Source organism: Hypanus sabinus, unplaced genomic scaffold (genome assembly GCF_030144855.1).
Source record: "Hypanus sabinus isolate sHypSab1 unplaced genomic scaffold, sHypSab1.hap1 scaffold_499, whole genome shotgun sequence".
Classification (NCBI taxonomy): domain Eukaryota; kingdom Metazoa; phylum Chordata; class Chondrichthyes; order Myliobatiformes; family Dasyatidae; genus Hypanus; species Hypanus sabinus.
This window is the reverse complement of record NW_026781367.1, coordinates 102154-125230: the sequence shown is the minus strand read 5'-3', so window position 1 is coordinate 125230 and position 23077 is coordinate 102154. Positions and strand designations below refer to the sequence as shown.

Genomic DNA, 23077 nt, shown 5'->3' with positions numbered 1-23077 from the left:
TCTTGTCCCTCTGAAATCATAAGAAACGCACATTGAGGTGCATTTTAATATGAGCGCTTCCCCACAGGTGATGTCACACAGACCCCCCTCGTGGCTGACGTCACGTATGGGCTTCACACACCGGGATCTGCCCTTACGTGCACAGTGTCTTACGTCATCCATGCGCTGCTGAGCTCGGGCTTTATCAGTTTAATAGCTGGGCTAATAGTCACGTGACCAGCCCTCCCCCACAGCTGTCAACAGAGGATTCGGGGGCTGCGCTATTCCCTCTGGTGCAAAGCGATGTCAATCACTTGTTACCACCAGTCGCAGAGGTGGACAAGTCCAGAGGGTGTTACCCCCGCTGAGTTAGCCTCCCCTCCGGCCTCAAACTCCACATCACAGCAGAGTAAATGTCCGTTTTTTGATTTATTTCCATTTCCCTCCAAGGGAAGTTGGGGTGTTTGTGAAGCGTCTGCTGCGGCCGGAGTCTGATGTGTCGCCGAGAGGTAGGAGGAGACCACTCGGCCCATCGGTATGATGCCAGTTCCCTGGGGAGGGAGAGGAGGGATTTTATTGAATGGAAAAAGATAGTGTGAGAGGGGGCGGGCAATATGTTTGTCCCGGTGGAAATCTGTGGAAATATCTGACACCACAGTGGTGGCGAACATAGGGATTCACATTGGGGGGGGGGGGGGGGAACCAGCAGACGGTTGACCTGCAAGTGGGCCAATGACGGGGGTAGGAGGTGAGTGTTTGGGGCAACATGGGGCTGCTGAAGATGAACATTTTTTGCACAGATGATTAACCAAGTGGTTAGAGAGTATTTGTTATAGAGTGTGCAATGAAGTTTCAACAGACTCATCCCTGAAATGGTTGGGTCATCATATGAAGAAAGATCAAAAGTGATAACCCTTTCATTTAGGGAATCGAGGACAGAAGTGAACACATTGAAATGCCCAACATCATTACTGGTAGAAACAGGGATCCCAGTCTCTGAAAAAGGGGGTGGATGCCTATATTTTATAATAAAACCCCTATTGTTTTACCTTTACCTCCTCTCCCAATTTTATGGTTGCCTTGGTCCTTCACACCCCCTTACCTGTTTAAGATTCAGCCCATTAGCAGCAGTCAGCAATTCATTTTTTTTGGCTTTTCGTAATGCCTCAGGGGTTGGCGCTTCCAGAAATTTATAAATGTCCATTGCTGCTGATTTTCACACACAAAAAAATCAAAAGGGATTTCCCCAATCAAACTGATAATTCATCGATCAATAGCCACCAAATTTGTTCATATCCCAGACGCAGGCCCCAAATTTGTTATGAACCATAATGCTTTAGAACCAAGCCAGCAGCAATAGACTACACCTGGAGTCTGGTTTTGATGTTAAATCTGTCTTTATTAGAATCTACTTGTAATATTGCAACTTAAACAAGATAAACAGAAGTTAATAGTGTTACGTTTATAAATGTGTGTAAATATAACTCCCAAACTATTGAGCTCGGGGGAAACAAGGCTCGGAGTCTTGAGATGGTAAAGTATGAAAGTTCAGTTCAACTACAGAATAGGCGATAAGAGAGAGAGAGATTTGTAATCCAGGGTAAATGGCAAGAGAAGGCAAAAATGTCGATATTATGTAGATAATATGTAGATATATGTAGATATGTAAATATGTACATTCCTCAGGTTCCATGGTGGCAAAACGAAAGAACAGTCATTGTAGAATTTATCCGTCATCATTCCAAATCCACATACTGATTATCACCGAAAGTGACTTGTAACCAGGGGTATGTTTTCAAGTGAACTACCACACCACAGCCATTCAAGTGTTAACACATAAGTGGTCTCCACAGGATATCCCAAATCAGATCCACTCCTATGGATCAAACAATGTGACTTCCACACATTCGATGTACATGAATCGATAATTAACCCACCCTTGTGGGCATAGGAAACTTTTAAACAGTGACCCTTGGTCACTAGTTCCCTGGTTTCAATCCTTCCATTTTTCCTCCTTCGTCTCCATTTGACTCTGAGTGTCTGTGTCCTCGGTTAAAGCTAAACAAGCGCGAGCGATGTAAACAGGCTGCAAGTCAGACTGATTCATCTTCTTAATGTCTCTCTCTTAAAATGAGAGTCCACAGCAAAGGAAACCCAGGGATTCATTATAATGGCAAGTCCCCACTGTGAACTGACTGGTGTGCCAGTAGTTGTGATGACTGAGTGAATCCTATCCCACAGTCTAAGCAGGTGAATGGCTTTTCCCCAGCGTGAACTCGCTGATGATTCTGTAGGTGGGATGACTGAGTGAATCCCTTCCCACAGACTGAGCAGGTGAATGGCTTCTCCCCATTGTGAACTCGCTGATGTCTCTGTAGGTTGGATGATGCAGTGAATCCCTTCCCACAGACTGTGCAGGTGAATGGCCGCCCCCTCGTGTGAACACGCTGGTGTGCCATTAGGTCAGATGACCGAGAGAATCCCTTCACCGAAATTCAGCAGATGACCAGTCTCTGCACAGTGTGATCTGACTGGTGTGTCCACAGGTGGGTTGCCCGACAGAATCCTTTCTCACACACAGAACAGGTGAATGGCCTTGCCCATTGTGAACTTGCTGATATACCTTCAATTGTGATAACCGAGTGAATCCATTCCCACTGTCTGAGCAGGTGAAAGGCCTTTCTCCTCTGTAAGATGACGGGCTTGCTAGATGTTCAAATGACCAAGTGAATCCCTCCCCACAGTCTGAGCAGGAAGGATGGTTGATTGAATACCTTGCTCCACTTCTTAAATATCTAGACAGAGACAGCAAAACTGGCGTGTCGTGTTTGAGATTCCTGGAGACAAATTCCTTCTCGTTTTTTATCCTGTAAAAGATTTACAAAATCCATCAATGGGTTTAGGACAACATTTCAGATGAGATTACTTGAGTTGCCAAGGTTTGATTTCGTATCACACTGTTACAGTGAGGTTAAACTCAAGTTGGAAGATAAATCATCTCCTGACTGGGCAGAGTGCTGGTATCTGGAATGATCATCAATTCCCATATGCATTTCAAGTTGCAACTCCTTCAAGTGCAGGGTTACAAACTGCATCTGGATGTGCATCTTGTAAGGGAGGGCATCAGGGACACTACAAGTCTCCCCATCTTTCCTCCAATACCCCCTCTAACTTGTAATAACCAGAGTGTACATAAATCGTGCAATGTGTTATTTTTTTTTACCCATTGACAACATGTGCACAGTGAATTTTTATAGAGAGGTATTCATTTTAACAGCTGGCAAATCACTGTCAATAGGAACATTGATCTCCTCTGGGTTCGATCCAGTTCATCTGCACACACACACAACCTATGTAGCTGGCCTGTAATGGGTAATGTAGGATTTTCTCATCAAAATTTTTTGCATATTGTCCATATGTGGTTTGCTTGCTAAGTTACACTTTAAAAAGTCAGATTTCCAAAATATCACTCCACTTCTTCCCAATTGCAAATTCTCCAGCAACTTTGGCAACACCAGAATACACACAAGTATCACCAGTTTCTGTATTCCCCTGAAGCCTCCCCCAACGACTGACAGTGGTGAACTCAGTGATGGCAATGCCAATGAATACGAAGGGAAGTGCAGGAGTCTGTCTCATTGGAATCTGGCACATTTGGGATGTGAAAGCTACTTGCTGCCCATGACAAAGGTGTTTGATATCATTACATACCCAGAGAGAATGGGACAAAACATGTTCTCACGGGTGGAAAAGTCCAGAACAAGAGGAGGTAGAACAAGCAACAGACACAAAATACTGGAGGAACTCAGCAGGCCAAGCAGCATCTATGGAAAAGAGTACTAATGCTGAATTCCTCCAGCATTTTGTGAGCGTTGCTTGGATTTCCAGCATCTGCAGATTTTAACTTGTTAGTGATTGGAGATAGAACAAAGGTGATTTTCTCAACTGGTGATGTAAAGGATTTTGTTCCCTTTCTCTGAGTTGCTAATCCTTGCCTTTATTATAGCTGGAGCTCAGCTCTATCTGAGAGATCCATCGGTTCCCATTCACTCAGCAGCCGGAAGCTCCCCAGGGCCCGTGTATGGATCATGTGGCTGAGAGACAGGGACGAGAGCAGGACTGTCCCGGGATTGATGGCAACGGTGTCCGGATTTCACAGGAATTGTCCTGAAGTCAGTGTTTAAGATAAAAACACAGAGAATCGCTCTTATCTGTACCCGACATTTTCAAGGCCTTCTGTGTACTGCGCGCATACGTGATACTCAGGGACGGCCTCAGCCTGACGCCTGCGTATTTCATCAGCTCTTTAACGCCGGCAAAATTCTTAACGCATGGCCCTCTGAGACATCATTGTGCCATTAACCATTTCTGCAAGCACTGGTTCAATGTCCATACCTCATTTTTTTTATAGTGTGTGTAGAAAAAATCTGCAGCTGTTCTAACGCAGAAAGTGGCTCCCATAAACAATATACTCAATATCAACGTGAATCTAGTGCCAAAGTACAATGCTGTTATAAAACACAGGAGATTCTGCAGTTGCTGGAAATACAGAGATGCACACACACAAAACCCTGGAGGAACTCTGCATTTCAGAGAACAACTAAGCAGCGGAGTACACAGTCTAGGCATGCTGAAGGGGCTCGGCCTAAACATTGTCTTTTTATTCCTCTCCAATTTTGCTGCCCGAAATTAACCACCATTTTTTCAGTCAACCAGTTTCTAAATGTTTCTGACCTTTCTTTTGTAGTCACATCCTGCTGATCTGATTCCTCCTCCTCCTCGTGAACTCTAGACCCAATCTCTCTCTGGAGCAACTTTTTGGTTTTTGACTCTACACCATCGAAGATTTACTCACTACTCTGCTGTCAGACTTTAGATGCACATTATGTTACTAGACCGCAGGTTCGCTTACTGTGAGTGTCGCTTTAAGTGCCTGAGTGAGGCAGGACTGTGACGTCAGACACAAGGAGAGAGAGAGAGAGAGAGAGAGAGAGAATGTCAAAACCACAATGTGCTCATCATCTTATTCACCCTGGACAAAATCATACAGGTGTATAAGATGATGAGAGACATTGGCCGTATGGATAGCCAGAGGCTTTTTCCCCAGGGCTGAAACAGCTAACATGAGGGGGAATAGGTTTCAGCTGCTTGGAAGTAGGTACAGATGAGATGTCAGAGCTAAGTTTTTTAAGCAAAGAGTGGTGTGTGTGTGGAATGCACCGCCAGCGACGGTGGTAGAGGCGGATACAATAGGGTCTTTTAAGAGACTCTCAGATAGGTACATGGTGCTTAGGAAAATAGGTGACTATGTGGCAGGGTAATTCTAAGCAGTTTCTAGAGTAAGATACATGGTCAGAACAGCAATGTGGGACAAAGCATCTGTAATGAGTTGTGCATTTATATGTTTCCATGAAATTCACGGGAAATCTCCTATCCCACAGAGTGGTGACTAGTTGCAACATGTCATCTCAGGGAGAGTGAGAGGGGAACGGCAGAGAGGGATTTTGATATACTGATATGGTACAGAAACATGGGCAGGAACCAGATGGGCTAAGTGGCCTTTCTAGTGTACATTGTGAGTGTGGTAGAGACAGTAAGTACCTGAGACACGGGATTTGATACAGAACTGATTTATCTTTCACAGATCCACAATATTAAACACCAATCTAGATTAAGACTAACATCAGCAGAACAGACTCCTCCAAGGCTCACTGACCAGGGTTCAGTCCTGGGTGCGACGAGCAGCCACAAGAACTGCAGAATCTGACAGTAACCGTCCGTCATGAACCTGCAACTGCCTTCAGTCACCATGATGGCTAAACTTTTAACACAGAGATGACTTGAACATCCTCCCTGATGTAGAAGCGCTCAGATCGAAGATGTAGGGGAAAGGTAAAAAAAGAGATAATAAAGTTGTTTGCACCGTTAGGGATAAACAGAGAGGAAGAGGTGGAAAGTTCCTTGAATGCATCTATTTTAATGCTAGGAGCATTGTAAGAAAGGTGGATGAGCTTAGAGTATGGATTGATAACTGGAAATATGATGTTGTATCTATTAGTGAAACATGGTTGCAGGAGGGGTGTGATTGGCAACTAAATATTCCTGGATTTTGTTGTTTCAGAAGGGCAAGGGGGGAGGTATTGCAATGCTTGTCTGAGAAAATATTGCAGCGGTGCTTTGACAGGATAGATTACAGGGCTCATTTAGGGAGCCTATTTGGGTGGAATTGAAGAATGGGGAAAGCATAGTAACACTTATAGGGGCGTATTATAAACCACCTAATTGGGAGCGAGAATTGGAGGAGCAAATTTGTAAGGAGATAGCAGATATTTGTAGTAAGCACAAGGTTGTGATTGTGGGAGATTTTAATTTTCCACACATAGAAACATAGAACATAGGTGCAGGAGTAGGCCATTAGTCCCTTCAAGCCTGCACTGTCATTCAGAATGATCATGCCTGATCATCCAACTCAGAACCCTGTACCTGCTTTCTCTCCATACCCCTGATCCCTTTAGCCACAAGGGCCATATCTAACTCCCTCTTAAATATAGCCAATGATCTGGCCTCAACTGTTTCCTGTGGCAGAGAATTCCACAGATTCACCACCTTGTGTGTGAAGAAGTTTTTCCTCATCTTGGTCCTAAAAGGCTTCCTCTTTATCCTTAAACTGTGACAGCCCCGTTCTGGACTGAACATCGGAAACAATGTTCTTGTATCTGGCCTGTCCAATCCCTTTAGAATTATATATGTTTCAATAAGATCCTCCAACAATCTTTTAAATTCCAGCGAGTATAAGCCTAGTCGATCCAGTCTTTCTTCATATGAAAGTCCTGCCATCCCAGGAATCAATCTGGTAGAACTTCTTTGTACTCCCTCTATGGCAAGAATGTGTTTCCTCAGATTGGCCTTGTACAACAGCAGTAGAACCTCCCTGCTCCGGTACTCAAATCCTCTTGCTACGAATGCCACAAACCATTTGCCTTTTTCACCGCCTGCTGTACCTGCATGCCCACTTTCAATGACTGGTGTACAATGACACCCAGGTCTCGTTGCACCTCCCCTTTTCCTAATTGGCCATTCAGATAATAATCTGTTTTCCTGTTCTTGCAACCAAAGTGAATAACCTTACATTTATCCACATTAAATTGCATCTGCCATGAATTTGCCTACTCACCTAACCTAGCCAAGTCTCGCTGCATCCTCTTAGCATCCTCCTCACAGCTAACACTGCCGCCCAGCTTCGTGTTATCCGCAAACTTGGAGACACTGCATTTAATTCCATCGTGTAAATCATTATTGTAAACAACGTGGGTCCCAGCACAGAGCCTTGCAGTACCCCACTGGTGACTGCGTGCCAATCTGAAAAGGTCCCATTTACTCCCACTCTTTGCTTCCTGTATGCCAACCAATACTCTATCCACATCAATACCATTCCCCCAATACCGTGTGCTTCAAGATTGCACACTAATCTCCTGTGTGGGACCTTGTCAAAAGCCTTTCGACAATTCAAATATACCACATCCACTTGTTCTCCCCTATCCATTCTACTAGTTACAGCCTCAAAAAATTCTTTAAGATTCGCCAGACATGATTTTCCTTTCACAAATCCATGCTGATGTTGTCCTATTATTTCACCTCTTTCCAAATGTGCTGTTATCACATATTTCAGAACCAACTCTAACATTTTCCCCACCTCCAATGTCAGGCTAACTGGTCTATAATTCCCCGGTTTCTCTCTCCCTCATTTTTTAAAAAAGTGAGGTCTCATTACCCACCCTCCAATCCTCAGGAACTAATCCAGAATCTAAGGAGTTTGGAAAAATTATCACTAATGCATCCACTATTTCTTGGGCTACTTTCTGAAGCACTCTGGGATGCAGACCATCTTGCCCTGGGAATTTATCTGCCCTTCATCCCGTCAATTTATCTAACACTTCCCTACTAACATGTATTTCCCTCAGTTCCTCCATCTCACTAGACCCTTAGTCCTCTACTATTTCCGGAAGATTATTTATGTCCTCCTTAGTGAAGACAGAATTAAAGTAGTTATTCAATTGGTCTGCCATGTCCTTGTTCCCTATGATCAATTCACCTGTTTCGAACTGTAAGGGACTTACATTTGTCTTAACCAATCTTTTTCTTTTCACTTATCTATAAATCATTTACAGTCAGTTTTTATGTTCCCTGCCAGCTTTCTCTCATGATCTTTTTTTCCCTTTCCTAATTAATCCCATTGTCCTCCTCTGCTAGACTCTGAATTTCTTCCAGTCCTCAGGTGTGCCACTTTTTCTGGCTAATTTGTATGTTTCTTCTTTGTACTTGATACTATCCCTAATTTCCCCTGTCAGCCACGGGTGCACTACCTTCCCTGGTTTATTCTTTTGCCAAACTGGGATGAATACTTGTTGTAGTTCATCCATGCAATCTTTAATTGCTTCCCATTGCACAGGAACCAACTAGAGAGCAGGCCATTCGACATTGGGAATTGAGCAATGAGGAAGGGTTCATTAGCGATCTTGTCGTGCGAGGCCCCTTGGGTAAGAGTGACCATAATATGGTGGAATTCTTCATTAAGATGAAGAGTGACATATTTAATTCAGAAACAATGGTTCTAAACTTAAAGAAGGGTAACTTTGAAGGTATGAGACGTGAATTAGCTAAGACAGACTGGCAAATGATACTTAAAGGGTTGACAGTGGATATACATTGGCAAGCATTTAAACATCGCATGGATGAACCACAACAATTGTTCATCCCAGTTTGGCAAAAGAATAAACCAGGGAAGGTAGTGCACCTGTGGCTGACAAGGGAAATTAGGGATAGTATCAAGTCCAAAGAAGAAACATATAAATTAGCAAAAAAAAAAGCGGCACACCTGAGGACTGGGAGAAATTCAGAAACCAGTAGCGGAGGACAAAGGGCTTAATTAGGAAAGGGAAAAAGGATTATGAGAGAAAGCTGGCAGGGAACATAAAAACTGACTCTAAAAGCTTTTACAGATATGTGAAAAAAGAAAGATTGCTCAAGACAAATGTTATGACCTTTCCAGTCAGAAACAGATGAATTGATCATAGGGAACAAAGACATGGCACACCAATTGAATAACTACTTTGGTTCTGTCTTCACTAAGGAGGACATAAATAATGCTCTGGAAATAGTAAGGGACCGAGGTTCTAGTGAGATGGAGGAACTGAGGGAAATACATGTTAGTAGGGAAGTGGTGTTAGGTAAATTGAAAGGATTAAAGGCAGATAAATTCCCAGGGCCAGATGGTCTGCACCCCAGAGTAGACCAAGAAATAGTGGAAGCATTACTGATAATTTTTCAAAACTCCTTAGATTCTGGATTAGTTCCTGAGGATTGGAGGGTGGCTAATGTAACCCCACTTTTTAAAACAGGAGGGAGATAAAAACCGGGGAATTACAGACCGGTTAGTCTGATGTCGGTGGTGGGGAAAATGCTGGAGTCAGTTATCAAAGATGTGATAACAGCACATTTGGAAAGAGGTGAAATCATCAGACAAAGTCAGCATGGATTTGTGAAAGGAAACTCAGGTCTGCTGAATCTGATAGAATTTTTTGAAGATGTAACTAGTAGAGTGGATAGGGGAGAGCCAGTAGATGTGGTATATTTAGATTTCCAAAAGGCTTTTGACAAGGTCCCACACAGGAGATTAGTGCGTAAACTTAAAGCAAACGGTATTGGGGGTATGGTATTGATGCTGATAGAGAATTGTTTGGCAGACAAGAAGCAAAGAGTGTGAGTAAACGGGACCTTTTCAGAATGGTAGGCAGTGACTAGTGGGGTACTGCAAGGCTCAGTGTTGGGACTCCAGTTGTTTACAATATATATTAATGATTTAGATGAGGGAATTAAATGCAGCATCTCCAAGTTTGCGGACGACACGAAGCTGGGCGGCGGTGTTAGCTTTGAGGAGGATGCTAACAGGATGCAGGGTGACTTGTATAGGTTAGGTCAGTGGGCAAATTCATGGCAGATGCTATTTAATGTGGATAAATATGAGGTTATCCATTTTGGTTGCAAGAACAGGAAAACAGATTATTATCTGAACGGTGGCCGATTAGGAAAAGGGGAGGTGCAACGAGATCTGGGTGTCATTGTACACCAGTCATTGAAGGGAGGCATGCAGGTACAGCAGGCGGTGAAAAAGGCGAAAGGTATGCTGGCATTCATCACAAAAGGATTTGAGTACAGTGGCAGGGAGGTTCTACTGCAGTTGTACAAGGCCTTGGTGAGATGGCACCTAGAGTATTGTGTGCAGTTTTGGTCCCCTAACCTGAGGAAAGACATTCTTGCCATAGAGGGAGTACAAAGATGGTTCACCAGATTGATTCCTGGGATGGCAGGAATTTCATATGAAGAATGACTGGAATTTAGAAGCTTGAGGGGGGATCTTATTGAAACGTCTAAAATTCTAAAGGGATTGGACAGGCTAGATGCAGGAAGATTGTTTCCGATGTTGGGGGGAGTCCAGAAAGAGGGGTCACATTTTAAGGATAAAGTGGAAGACTTTTAGGACCGAGATGAGGAAAAACCTCTTCACATAGATTGTGGAGAATCTGTGGAATTCTCTATCACAGGAAACAGTTGAGGCCATTTCATTGGCTATATTTAAGAGGGAGTTAGATATGGCCCTTGTGGCTAAAGGGATCGGGGGTATGGAGAGAAAGCAGGTACAAGGTTCTCAGTTGGGTGATCAGTCATGATCATACTGAATGGCGGTGCAGGATCGATGGTCCGAATGGCCTACTCCTGCACCTATTTTCTATGTTTCTATCCACCATCAACCCTTTAAACATCATTTGCCAGTCTGTCTTAGCTAATTTACATCTCATATCTTCAAAGTTGCCGTTCTTTAAGTTCAGAACATTTGGTTCTGAATTAACTATGTCACTCTCCATCTTAATGAAGAATTCCACCATATTATGGTCACTCTTATCCAAGGGGCCTTGCATGACAAGATTGCTAATTAACCCTTTCTCATTGCTCAATACCCAGTCTAGAATGGCCTGCTCTATAGTTGGTTCCTCGACGTGTTGGTTCAGAAAACCATCCCGCACACATTCTAAGAAATCCTCTTCCTCAGCACCCTTACCAATTTGGTTCACCCAATCTATATGTAGATTGAAGTCACCCATTATAACTGCTGTTCCTTTCTTTCACGCATTTCTAATTTCCGGTTTAATGCCATCCCCAACTTCACTACTACTGTTAGGTGGCCTGTTCACAACTCCCACCAGCGTTTTATGCCCCTTAGTGTTACACAGCTCTCCCCATATCGACTGCACATCCTCCAGGCTAATGTCTTTCCTCTCTATTGCATTAATCTCTTCTCTAACCGGCAACGCTACCCCACCTCCTTTTCTTTCCTGTCTATCCCTCCTGAATATTGAATATCCCTGGATGTTGAGCTCCTATCCTTGGTCACCCTGGAGCCATGTCTCTGTGATTCCAACTATATCATATTCATTAATAACTATCTACACATTCAATTCATCCACCTTGTTACGAATGCTCCTTGCATTGACACACAAAGCCTTCAGGCTTGTTTTTACAACACTTTTAGCCCTTATTCAATTATGTTGAAAAATGGCCCTTTTTGATTTTTGCCCTGGAATTGACTGCCTGCCACTTTTACTTTTCACCTTACTACTTTTTGCTTCTGCTCTCATTTTGCACTTGTTCCTATCCCCCTGCCACATTAGCTTAAACCCTCCTGAACAGCATTAGCAAATGTTCCCCCTAGGATTAGGAGGAGGGACAGCCCTCAGCGATTCCTGTGTATGCTCCCTGGAAGCCTCAAGAAATGATAATGATCATGAATCAGGCCCCAGATAGAAAAGAAAAAACAGCGCAGTTTGCTCAGTGTCTCCACAGTACTATACAAATGTTTAATGCGACTCCGTAAGATTTATTCAGTCTCTCCTGCATGATTTGCTCAGGTGATGAGGGGCGAAAATGGAAAGCAGAATTGAGATACCAAACCTATTAGGAGTTACAGGCTGGAAAACATAATGAGAATGAAAAGCTGGACCAGATCATTCAAGCTTTGTAAAGGGCTCTCCAGCAACCTGTGAACATCACTAAAGTACCTGAATGCAAACCTAAGCCTGGGAATCGGGACCAGACTATTGAGAGTGATTTGTGGCCTGCTACAATCACTTCGCAGGAGACCAAGACTTTAATGATGGGAATCTGTCCCCCCTGTTCAATGCCCTACTGCTCCAATGCTTACCAACTAAGTTAGCCAACATGATTAAAACAAATAATATGGATTGGCCTGACAATGACCAAAATCTAATGCGACGAGCTTTGACATATCATTAGGACCCAACTTTCGAATCCCGATCAACCCCGAAGGGAACTAATATTAAAGGTGAATATGCTCAGCGGGAAGAAGGATGCGAACGGGCTATATCTGAGGAACAGAAATGGGAGCAAAAACCTACCAAGGGGCAGGTGGGGACAACAACCCGTTTAGAAACTGACAAGAAGATGCTTGCAACCATGAGTGCCAACCCTCAGGAAGAGCCCAATTTAATATTGCAAGTTGCTGGAACTCCAGTTCCGTTTATAATTGATATGAGGGCAACCACAACCACTCTTGATCAGGAAATAGTATCGGAAAAGGGATTCCAGCTATCAGATGCTACAATCACTCTGTCTGGGTTCAAAGGCACGGAACGTACATATTCACGTACCCAGCCACTGCAGGTGGAATTCCAGGGGAGCCAATGTGAGGTTTCATTTACAGTCACCACCAGACGGGGGTGTAATCTAGCAGGGAGAGACTTGCTCTGTCCGTTGGAAGTCGAGATTATTTGCACAGACAATGCTGTCACCCTTGTCAGGAGAACAACCAACAGCTTCCCCAGTTTCTGACCCCCAAGTGGAGGGCACTTAATTTGGACCCCACTCCTTCTGCCAGCAGCCAACCCTCGTGTGACTCTGTGCTTTGACCCTATGGGGTGCGTCACTGAGGAAAGCCAATATTATGCACCCCTCGAGGGACATAAGTTCCCGGTCACGTTGATTAGAGAGGTTACAGGAAGAGACGGTATTGCATTACTGGCCGAATTTCCGGATTTCCTTTGGCGACAGACAGAACTGGTAGTTCCCCATACCACCATTAGGATTTGCTCTGGGTTCAAGACAAAGAGCCCAGGGTTCCTGGCCTACACCCTAACGAAGCAAGCCTCCAGGAGACTGGCAAGACTTGGCCATGGGTCTAGTCCAATACGGGAAGGAATCTGAGGTGAAGATGGGATATCTGGTAAGACAACCTTTTAATAGTGACCAATCCCAAGATGCTGTACCCCATCTCTGTGCAATTTCAGGCCGAGAAGTCTGTTGCACCAACTGCCCCCCTGTCTGGATCACCATGAAAGAAGGACAGACTCTCCCATCCATTTAGCAATATCCCCTCAATCCTGAGGCAAAGTTTTATGAGGATGGAAGCTCTTTTGTGGATCCAGCAGGATAACAATATTCTGACTATGCGATAGGGACGGGCAGTGAAGTAATTGAACAGGCCTCTTTTGAAGCAGCTGTCTCTGCCTAGAAGGCTGAGCTGTTTGCTCTGACTCGTGCCTGTATCCCAGCAACAGACTAAAATGGGAATGTTTACACAGACTCCCGTTATGCATTTGGAATTGTACATGACCACGGGGATCTCTGGGAACATGGGGATTCCTGACTTCCTCTGGCCACCCCAGCAGTAATGGCACCTTTGTAAACAAGTTACTCACCGCTCTACAGCTACCGTAAGTTTTGTTTTTCTCAGGGGGATGCCTCTGAGGAGTGAAAACTGTGGTCCCATATGGGGTGCCAGAAAGACCCCGACCTAGGATTTTGGATCACCCCAGTGGGACAGGTTTGTGTTCCTACACAGTTTTTACCAATATTGGTCGATTATATACATAATTGTACACACCTGGGAAAGGAGGGAATGGTTGGTAACCTGTACCCTGCACATCGGGTACGAGTCCCTTGCCAGGTGGACCTTTTCGTGTCTGCAAGTTGATTTGATTGAATTGCCTAGAGTACATTGCTATAGATACTGCTTAGATATTATAGATGTGTTTAGTAGATGGGTTGAAGCTGTTCCAACTACCAATAATACTGTTATGACTGTTGTGAAGGTATTATTATGGGAAATAATTCTCAGGTACGGCCTGGCAGAGATGCTGAGCTCTGACAATGACCCAATCTTCATGATGAAAGTAAACAAAGGCGTACGTAATGAACTAGCTATCCAGCAACAATTCCACTGTGTACACCACCCACGGGCCGCTGGCAGAGTGGAGAGAGCCAATGGCACTCTGAAGAGTAAATTGGCCAAACTAACGGTGGAGACTGGACTCACTTGGTTGAAGGTCCTACCATTACCCAGTTCCACATGAGGGTTACCCCACAGGGGAAAACAGGGTTGTCACCAGCTGAAATCATTTATGGATGGCCCATGAAGACACCCTGGGGACTAAGACCTTGTGTACCATTGTTCCCAGAAAGTCTACCAGCAAAATTGGATATTCATACCCGAGGCGAAGACATTGGGAAATATATATGCCAACTAACCAAAATTTTCCAAGCATACATTCACAGGTATGACAGGCATACAAGGAAGAGAACTACTCTGCACCATGGAACCTGGGATTTTTTTTCCTGATGAAGAACTGGGATTAAGGGAATCTTGGACCTCAGTGGAGAGGACCATATCAGGTGTTACCGACCACTCCCACAGCTGAGAAACTGAAGGGGCAATCTCGGTGGATACATCATTAGGCGCCAAACATGTTACTGAAGGAACTGAGTAGAAGGTCTCTCTCGGACTAATGGAAAATGTATTGGTTGTTAGTGGTGTTCATGTTTATGTCTTTGAGAGGGCTCACCCCAGCATCCGGGGGCCCCCACGTTAACACATTTCCATCTTTCTGTTATACCTGTGCCAATCAGGTAGAACTAGGGGCCTGCTGGGTTTGGGCTGAAATTCCACAGCATGGTAAAACTATGGTTCCAATGTCAGTAATCCCGCTCAACCAGAGTGAGGAACTCTCAGCCTGGGCTTTCTCAAATAACATACGGGGAAGTGAGTTGAGGACCTGTGGTCCAGTCAGAGATGACTGTGGCTGTCAGTGTTTTGAGGAATGGTGTCTCAGGCCCCCACCAAACGGAACTTCCAATTCTGGGAAACATGCATCCTGGCCATACTTGCAGGTGCCCAGCAGCAGAGAGGAACAACTGAGACTGATTGATTTTGGATGATTACTTTTCTCTCCTATGGAGTAGCCAGGAATTCATCAGAGATAATCAATTTGGATACAGCACTTGAGGAGCTGGCCACAATACTGCAGGGGACCTGACAGAAACACAGGCCCAAGTAACAGAAATATCCACTGAAATGATTGCAATCTGGCAAACAGTCCTACAGAATCATATGGCTTTAGATTTTATCCTAGCAGAGAAAGGGGGAACCTGTGCTATTATTGACACAGAATGTTGAACCTATATCCCTGATGAATCTACTACCATTACATCCCTTTCCGAGCACACTGCCAAGGAGACTGACGGCATCAAGAAAGTAGGGCAGGATTTACACGGGTTCACTGAAGGATCGAAGTGGTGATCTGTGAAGGCCTGTTTGGTAATATGTGGGGTATGATACTGCATTATAGCCTAATAGTTGTACATATCTTTGTTGTAATTACTGTTGTACACTGTCTTTACCCACTGATAAGCCAATGCTGTCATCAGTTGCTTTCTCTATAAAAAGTTAGTGCTTTGTTGATATTGTAATGATCAAAAGGAGGGAATGATAAAGTCTGTAAAATGGTTAACACTTTGTTAAACAATAGCAGCCTGTTTTTCTGGAAGAAACTGCTGATGATCAACCGATGTGCTGAGCCGTGGTTCTTTTTGAGCGTAGCTAGCTGGAGTTTCAAGATGCTTATCTCCATGTGCACTCATGAGAAGAGATAGGACAGCTTCAGTCTGTTCTGTGTCTGGAATCCTTTATGACTGTTTTGTAATTTGTCAATAGGGGCGGCTCATGTAGTAAATACCTTTGGCTCCAGCCTGTCTTGTGTGGGGGTATCTGGATGGATATATCCGTGGTGTAAGGGGAATTGTTAGTCAGTTAGTGGATTGGGTGGGGACAGTCATTGACTGTTTCTCTTTGAGCGACTAACTGAGTAAGCCCCAGGTACGTGGAATAACGAGTTTGTACCGCACGGTCTCTGAGTGACTCTCTCCAGCTTCGACTTACAGAATGGGAGTGGTTTTAAAGGGCTGGAAACCGGAAGCTCATTACCAGACCTGGAGTGATTGTAACTGGGTCTGACAGAGGCATAACTGGTTGTTCTGGGCACATTCAGTCTCACTCCAACTAAAACCCACCTTCCCTTTTACAGGTATGTAATGTCTAAAGGACCAGTGTTTGAGTAAATGAGACCCACCAAACTTTCTCCTGACTGAATCAATGGAATCTCCGATTCTCCTGAGGCAGAGTTGTTCTCTCCAGTTTATGTTCTCAGTCCTCAGGCTGGTTCACTTATTGCTGTTCCCGTCTTCAGTCGTGGTTTGCTTCCAGTTGCGGTTTTTCTTCCAATAAACCTCTCACTGCAGGTCTAACTTTAAACAGAGTGATAATGAAGCACAATAACAATAAAAAGGAGAAGCAAATATTTATGCTTAATGTTACTAAGAACAAAACGTTGAAGGCTGATATAATGATTTCAGTAAACATTTTTTATTTTCACTCACACATCACAAAACAATATGGGATAAGGAGGAGCCATCATTCAGTCAGGAACAGAATTATGTGATTTGGTCCAACTGGTCTGCCCCACCATTTAACCATGGCTGATTTTCATTCCAACACCACATTCCTGCCTTCCTCCTGTAACCCTGAGCTGCTCAGCAATCATCAATATGTTAATCTCTGTCATATGTATACCCAAATGGCAGCTTCAACCACCCTCTGTGGCAACAAATTCCACAGATCAGACATCTTCTGGCCAATTTTTTTTTCCTCTCAGTTTTAAAGGGAAGCTTCTTTATTCTGAGACTGCACTGTCAGATCACAGTCTAATGGAAACATCCTCTCCATGTCTACTGTATCCAGGCTTTTCATCATTTGGTAGGTTTACTTAACCATACATCCCCCACCACCCCCACCATCCCGATGAACTCCATTGAGCACGGGTCCAGAACAATCAAATGCTCCTCATACATAATGCCAAACATTCCTGAGATTATTCTTGTAAACCTTGTTAGCAACAAATGTACTGAACACATTTCTAGGAATAACAAACTAATTGGTACCAGAGTAATTTGCAGGGAAAAGTTGTGGTTACTTTACTGTTCTACTATCACAGAGTGAGCCATTTCCACTCCCACGTTAAAACAGGTACATTTCAGGAAACAGAAACTAATCCAGAATGAATGTAATAAAAGAAATTGTAATTACCAAACTGCTCAGCATGTAAGGAACAGCTGTGGGGAGGGGAACAATCTTTACAATTCAGGTTAATAACATTTTGTCAGGATGACTTGAAGCATTTTCAGTTTTTAGTGCAGATCTCCAGCAACTTCAGATTCTGCCCGATTTCCACCACTTTATCCAGATTTGACTTCCACAAAATGGGAGTGATTTTAAAGGGCTGGGCTGCTGGAAACACATTACCAGACCTGGTGTGATTGCAACTGTGCCTGACAGAGGCATAAATGGTTCTTCTGGGCACAGTCAGTTTCACTCCAACTATTTCCCATCTTCTATTGTACAGGTATGTAATGTATAAAGGACCAGTGTTTGAGTAAATGAGACTCACCAAACTTCCTCCTCACTGACTCAGTGGGAACTCCAAGTCAGCCGATTCAGTGTTGTTCTCTCCAGTTGATGCTCTCAGTCCTCGGGCCAGTTCACTTGTTGCTATTCCCACATCTTCAGCCATGGTTTGCTTCCAGTTGGGGTTTTTCTTCCAATAAACCTCTCACCGCAGGTCTAACATTAATCACAGAGATAATGAAGCACATTAACAATGAAAAGGAGAACCAAACATTTCTGCTTCATGTTACTAAGAACAAAACTCACTGAAATTTGAACATTGAAGCCAAATATAATAATCTCAGTGAACAATCTTTTATTGTCCCTCACACATCACAAAACTAAATAGGATAAGAAGGAGCCATCATTCTGTCATGGTAATACATAAGACACAGGAACAGGATTAGGTGATTTGATCCATCTGGGCTATAAACGTGCAGGAGCAATGTGTGGTTAAGTGCCATGCTCAAGGATACAACACACTGCCCGGCCTGAGGCTCAAACTCATGTCCTTCAGATTGCTTAACCACTCGGCCACGTGCACATCACAGAAACTATTCACCCCCCTAGACTTTCCAGTCCTTCAGTAAAGCAGGCAGTGAAATCAAAGATCCCCAAAACCTGGGACGTTCCCCTTTCTCACCCACCCCAGTCCGGGAGAAGGCACAACAGCCAGAAAGCTCAAGGACAAATATGAGCAGCCTCAGGAAATGAGGCGAGTTGGGGGAAGTTAACGGGACTCAGTGACCAACATCAGATTCCCCAACACAACATGGAGGAAGCATCCTGACCCATCCCGGGACTCTGAGCACACACCACGTCATCTTGCATCACAAAGCGAAGAGCACGGCAGATCTGCAGTAAACAGCCTCACGTTACCTGTCGGTAGGTCTTCCATTTCAACTCTGTGGAAATAGACAGCCTGGGCTCCAGGTTTGGATTGTTCAATGCAGATTAAGTGAAGTCTACACATTTTTGACCAGCCCAGATAATTGGAAAATAAATGAGTAATTGGTCCTCAGTTGGGGGCTCACGGCCAACATCGGATCTCCTTGCTTGGGATCGGTCTCAATACTCACCGATGGGAACGCAATATCTTCAACCCACAGACAGTGATCCCAACCCCTGGCTCCCCCACCCAGGAGGTGAGGACCCTTCCCTCGATCCCACAGATGATGCACTTCAGCACTGAGCGGAAAAGAAAACACCGCCCGCCCGGAGACAGTGAACATGCGCGAAGTGAGTGTCACATCATCCGGAGGGCAGGGCCTTGGAAACAGATGCACAGGTGCTGCCCATCTGCTGTTAAATGGGAGGGGCAAACAGGATTACATGACCAGTCGGGTCTCCCACCCCAGGCAGAGTTTTCCAGCTACCCACCATTCTGTGTAAAGAAACAAACTTGCTGCTTACATCTCCTCTCACCATAAATATATTAGACATTTCAACCCCCAGGAAAAAATAGATTGTCTGTCCACTCAGAAACAGAATCAGGTTTATTATCACCAGTGTGTGTCATGAAATTTGAAATCTGTGCAGCAGCAGTTCAATGCAATACATATTATAGAAGGAAAAAAAACAAAATAAAATAATAAAAATAAACAACTAAATCATTTACAGTATATCTGGGACCCTTACTCTTAGTGATTTTGATAAATGACCTGGATGAGGAAATGGACGAATGAGTTAGCAAAACTGCTGATGACACAAAGGTTGGGGGAGTTGTGGATAGTGTGGAGGGCTGTCAGAGGTTTCAGTGAGACATTGATAGGATGCAAAATGGGCTGAAAAGTGGCAGATGGAGTTCAACCAGGATAAGTGTGAAGTGATTCATTTTCTTTGGTCAAACATGATGGTAGAACATAACATTAATGGTAAGACTCTTGGCAGTGTGGAGGATCAGAGGGATCCTGGGGTCCCAGTCCAAAGGACCCTCAAAGCTGCTACGCCAGTTGACTCTGTGATTAAGAAGGCATATGATGCATTGACCTTCATCAATCGTGGGTTTGAATTTAGGAGCCGAGAGGTAATGTTGCAGCTATATCTGACTCTGGTCACACCACACTGTGCTCAATTCTGGTTGCGTCACTACATGAAGCATGTGGAAACCATAGAAAGGGTGCAGAGTAGATTTACACAGATGTTGCCTGGATTGGGGAGCATGCCTTATTAGAAAAGTTTGAGTGAACTCGGCCTTTTCTACTTGGATCAACGGAGGATGAGAGGTGGCCTGATGGAGGTGTATAAGATGATGAGAGGCATTGATCATGTGGATAGTCAGAGACTTTTCCCAGGGCTGAAATGGTTATGACAAGACAGCACAATAGGTGCCTGGAGAAAAATAAAGAAATACTAGCTTAGAAAAATAGAGGGCTACGGGTAACCATAGTAATTCCAAAGTTAGGGACATGTTGGTACAACTTTGTGAGCCGAAGGGCTTGTATTGTGCTGTAGGTTCTCTTTGTTTTTGTGAATAAATTAAAAATCGTGCAACAAACAGAAATACTATATATTTTAAATGTGAGGTAGTGTTCAAGGGTTCAATATCCATTTAGCAATCGGATGGCAGAGGGGAAGAAACTGTTCCTGAAGACTTCTGTACCTCCTTACCTGCTGGTAACATTGAGAAAACCACATGCCCTGGGTGCTGGAGTTCCTTGATAATAGACGCTGCCTTTCTGAGACATGGCTTCTAATCCTCTGGTAATCTTATGAATGTCTTTCCTGTCTCACCCCAGCCGGCAAGGCTCCGGAGAAAACGACACAAGTTTGTCCAGCCTCCCGTTATAGCTCAGGCCCTCTAATCCAGGCAGTGTCTTGGTAAACCTTTTCTGCGCCCACTCCAAAGCCCCGACATCCTTCCGAGAATGGGGGCGACCAGAACTGTATGAAACACTCCAGATGTGGTCTAACTAGTTTTATAAAGCTGCAACGCAACTTCCCGACTTTTGAACTCAATGCTTCAACTGATAAAGACAACCATGCCATTTGCCTGCTTAACCACCCGATCAATCTGTGCAGTCTCTTTCAGGGAGCGATGAACTTGGAGTCTAAGATCCCTCTGATCATCAACACTGTTCAGGGTTTTGCATTCAACAGTGTACTGTCGCATACATTCGACCTACCGAGCTGCCAAGATGATCATCACTAATCAAATCTCACTGAGATTTCTCAGGTTCTGTTAAATTTATTAAGAAGTGCACAAGTACGGGAATGTGCAGGTACAGAAAAACACTGACTTGTAGCAGCATCACAGGTAAGTAAATTCAGATAACACACAGGACACAAATTATACAATTCTTTGTCAGTAACAAGATAGAAACATCTTTTACTTCCTCTGGCTAATAAGACCAGAACAACAGGGGCTGAGCGGCTGCTCATCTCAGACGGTTCGGTGTGAAGGTCTCACAACGCGGACCGACCCCGGCAGATTCTGTGAAGGAAGCGAGGCGAGGCCGCCAGTTCTGGAAAGTTCATCCCCTCCCCCTTCAGGTTTCACCGATCACCTTGTGTTTCTCTCTCCCTTCCCCTCCCCCGCCTTTTATTCTCCAGTCCTGCCGAAGGGTTTCGTCCGGTAATGTCGACTGTATTCTTCCCCTAGATGCTGCCCGGCCTGCTGAGTTCTTCCGGCATTTTGTGCGCGTTGTTCGCATTTCCAGCATCTGCAGATTTTCTCTTGTTTGAGTTCGGGAAAGTTAACTCACCACACAACGTCAGACCTCCCCGCTCGGAACCGGCTTCAATACTCACGGAAGGGAAATTGTTGGTGTTGCCCCGCAGAGAATAATCCGTCTCCGGCTCCCCGTCCAAGGGGGCGAGGACCCCCTCCCGATCCCGACCCCGATCCCGAACCCGGACCCGCCGCTGACCCACTTCCACAAAGAACGAAAAACATCACTGCCCGGCTCGTCCCTGTGAGCATGCGCAATGTGCTTCCTTTTGCGTCACAGGTGGTGGGCGGGGCCACGGAAACAAACCCGCAAATGCTGCCGATCTGCGGTAAAACACGATCACGTTTCGCTGGAGGGTCTCCCATGTGACCGGTGTCTGTTCCTCGCCCTTCACATACCGCCCTACCCACCGCCGCATTACCCACATTATTTCATTATTTCCCTATATCATTTCCATACGTATTTAGATTTCCCCACCATATCTTCCCCGATCCCTTTCCCTCCTGCCCCAGGTCACAGAGTTCTCAGAGTTATAGTCTCGATTCACTTCCCATCCCGACACACAGTTCAGACCCACACAGAAAATGAACTGGTTTCTTTTAAATCAGTCAACACACACAAAATGCTGGTGGAACGCAGCAGGCCAGGCAGCATCTATAGGGAGAAGCGCTGTCGACGCTTCGGGCCGAGGCCCTTCGTCAGTCCTGAAACGTGGACAGCGCTTCTCCCTATAGATGCTGCCTGACCTGCTGCGTTCCACCAGCATTTTGTGTGTGTTGCTTGAATTTCCAGCATCTGCAGATTTCCTCGTGTTTGTGAATAGTGAACTATTATCTGATTGGGGAGAAGGTTCAAACAGGAGTACAGAAGGAAAGATGAGTCCTCGGGCAAGACTCCCAGAAGGTTAGTTTACAGGTTGAGTCTGTGATAAAGAAGGCAAATGAAATGCTGTCATTTATTTAAAGTGAAGTAGAATATATAAGCATGGAGATAGATAATGCTGGTACTTTATAAGGCACAACTCAAGTCGCACTGAGAGTATTTGGGACCCATATCTCAGAAAACGTGTGTTGTCATTAGAGAGAGTCCAGAGGGTGTTCAAGAAGATGATTCCTGGAATTAAGGGATTAAGATATGAGGAGCATTTTCCAGCCTTGGGCCTGTACTCCTACACTGACCTATGTTTTATAAATGAGGATGGGTGGGGGTGTTAAATCTCACTGAAACCCACCGAATGTGGAAAGGTCTGGATAGGGTGGATGAGGAGAGGACTTTTAGCATGGTCTGGGTAGCCATAACAGAGGGCACAGCCTCAAAACTGAGGAGCAACCTTTTAGAACAGTTATGGAGGATTTTATTTAGTTAGAGAGCAGTGAATCTGTGGAATTCTCTTGACACAGACGGCTGTGGGGGCCAAGTCTGTGGGTACAGTTAAGGCAGAAGCTAATAGTTTGCTGATCAGTTAGGGCATTACAGGAAATGCCGAGGAGGCAGGTACATGGGGTTGAGTGAGAAACGCAATCATCCATGACAGAACGGTGCAGCAGACTTGATGGGCTGAATGGCCTATTTTTTGCTCCTA

The 23077-nt window shown here is 44.6% G+C and overlaps 1 long non-coding RNA gene across 1 annotated transcript; it reads right to left on the bottom strand.

Annotated features, from left to right (window-relative positions):
* Positions 1-2339: 2339 nt before the first annotated feature.
* LOC132389205 (uncharacterized) lies at positions 2340-21697 on the bottom strand. The gene is made up of 4 exons (XR_009510447.1): positions 21575-21697; positions 17829-18001; positions 16455-16629; positions 2340-2846 (listed from the first exon to the last, which is right to left on the bottom strand). It is a non-coding gene; the product is annotated as an uncharacterized LOC132389205 (long non-coding RNA).
* Positions 21698-23077: the final 1380 nt, after the last annotated feature.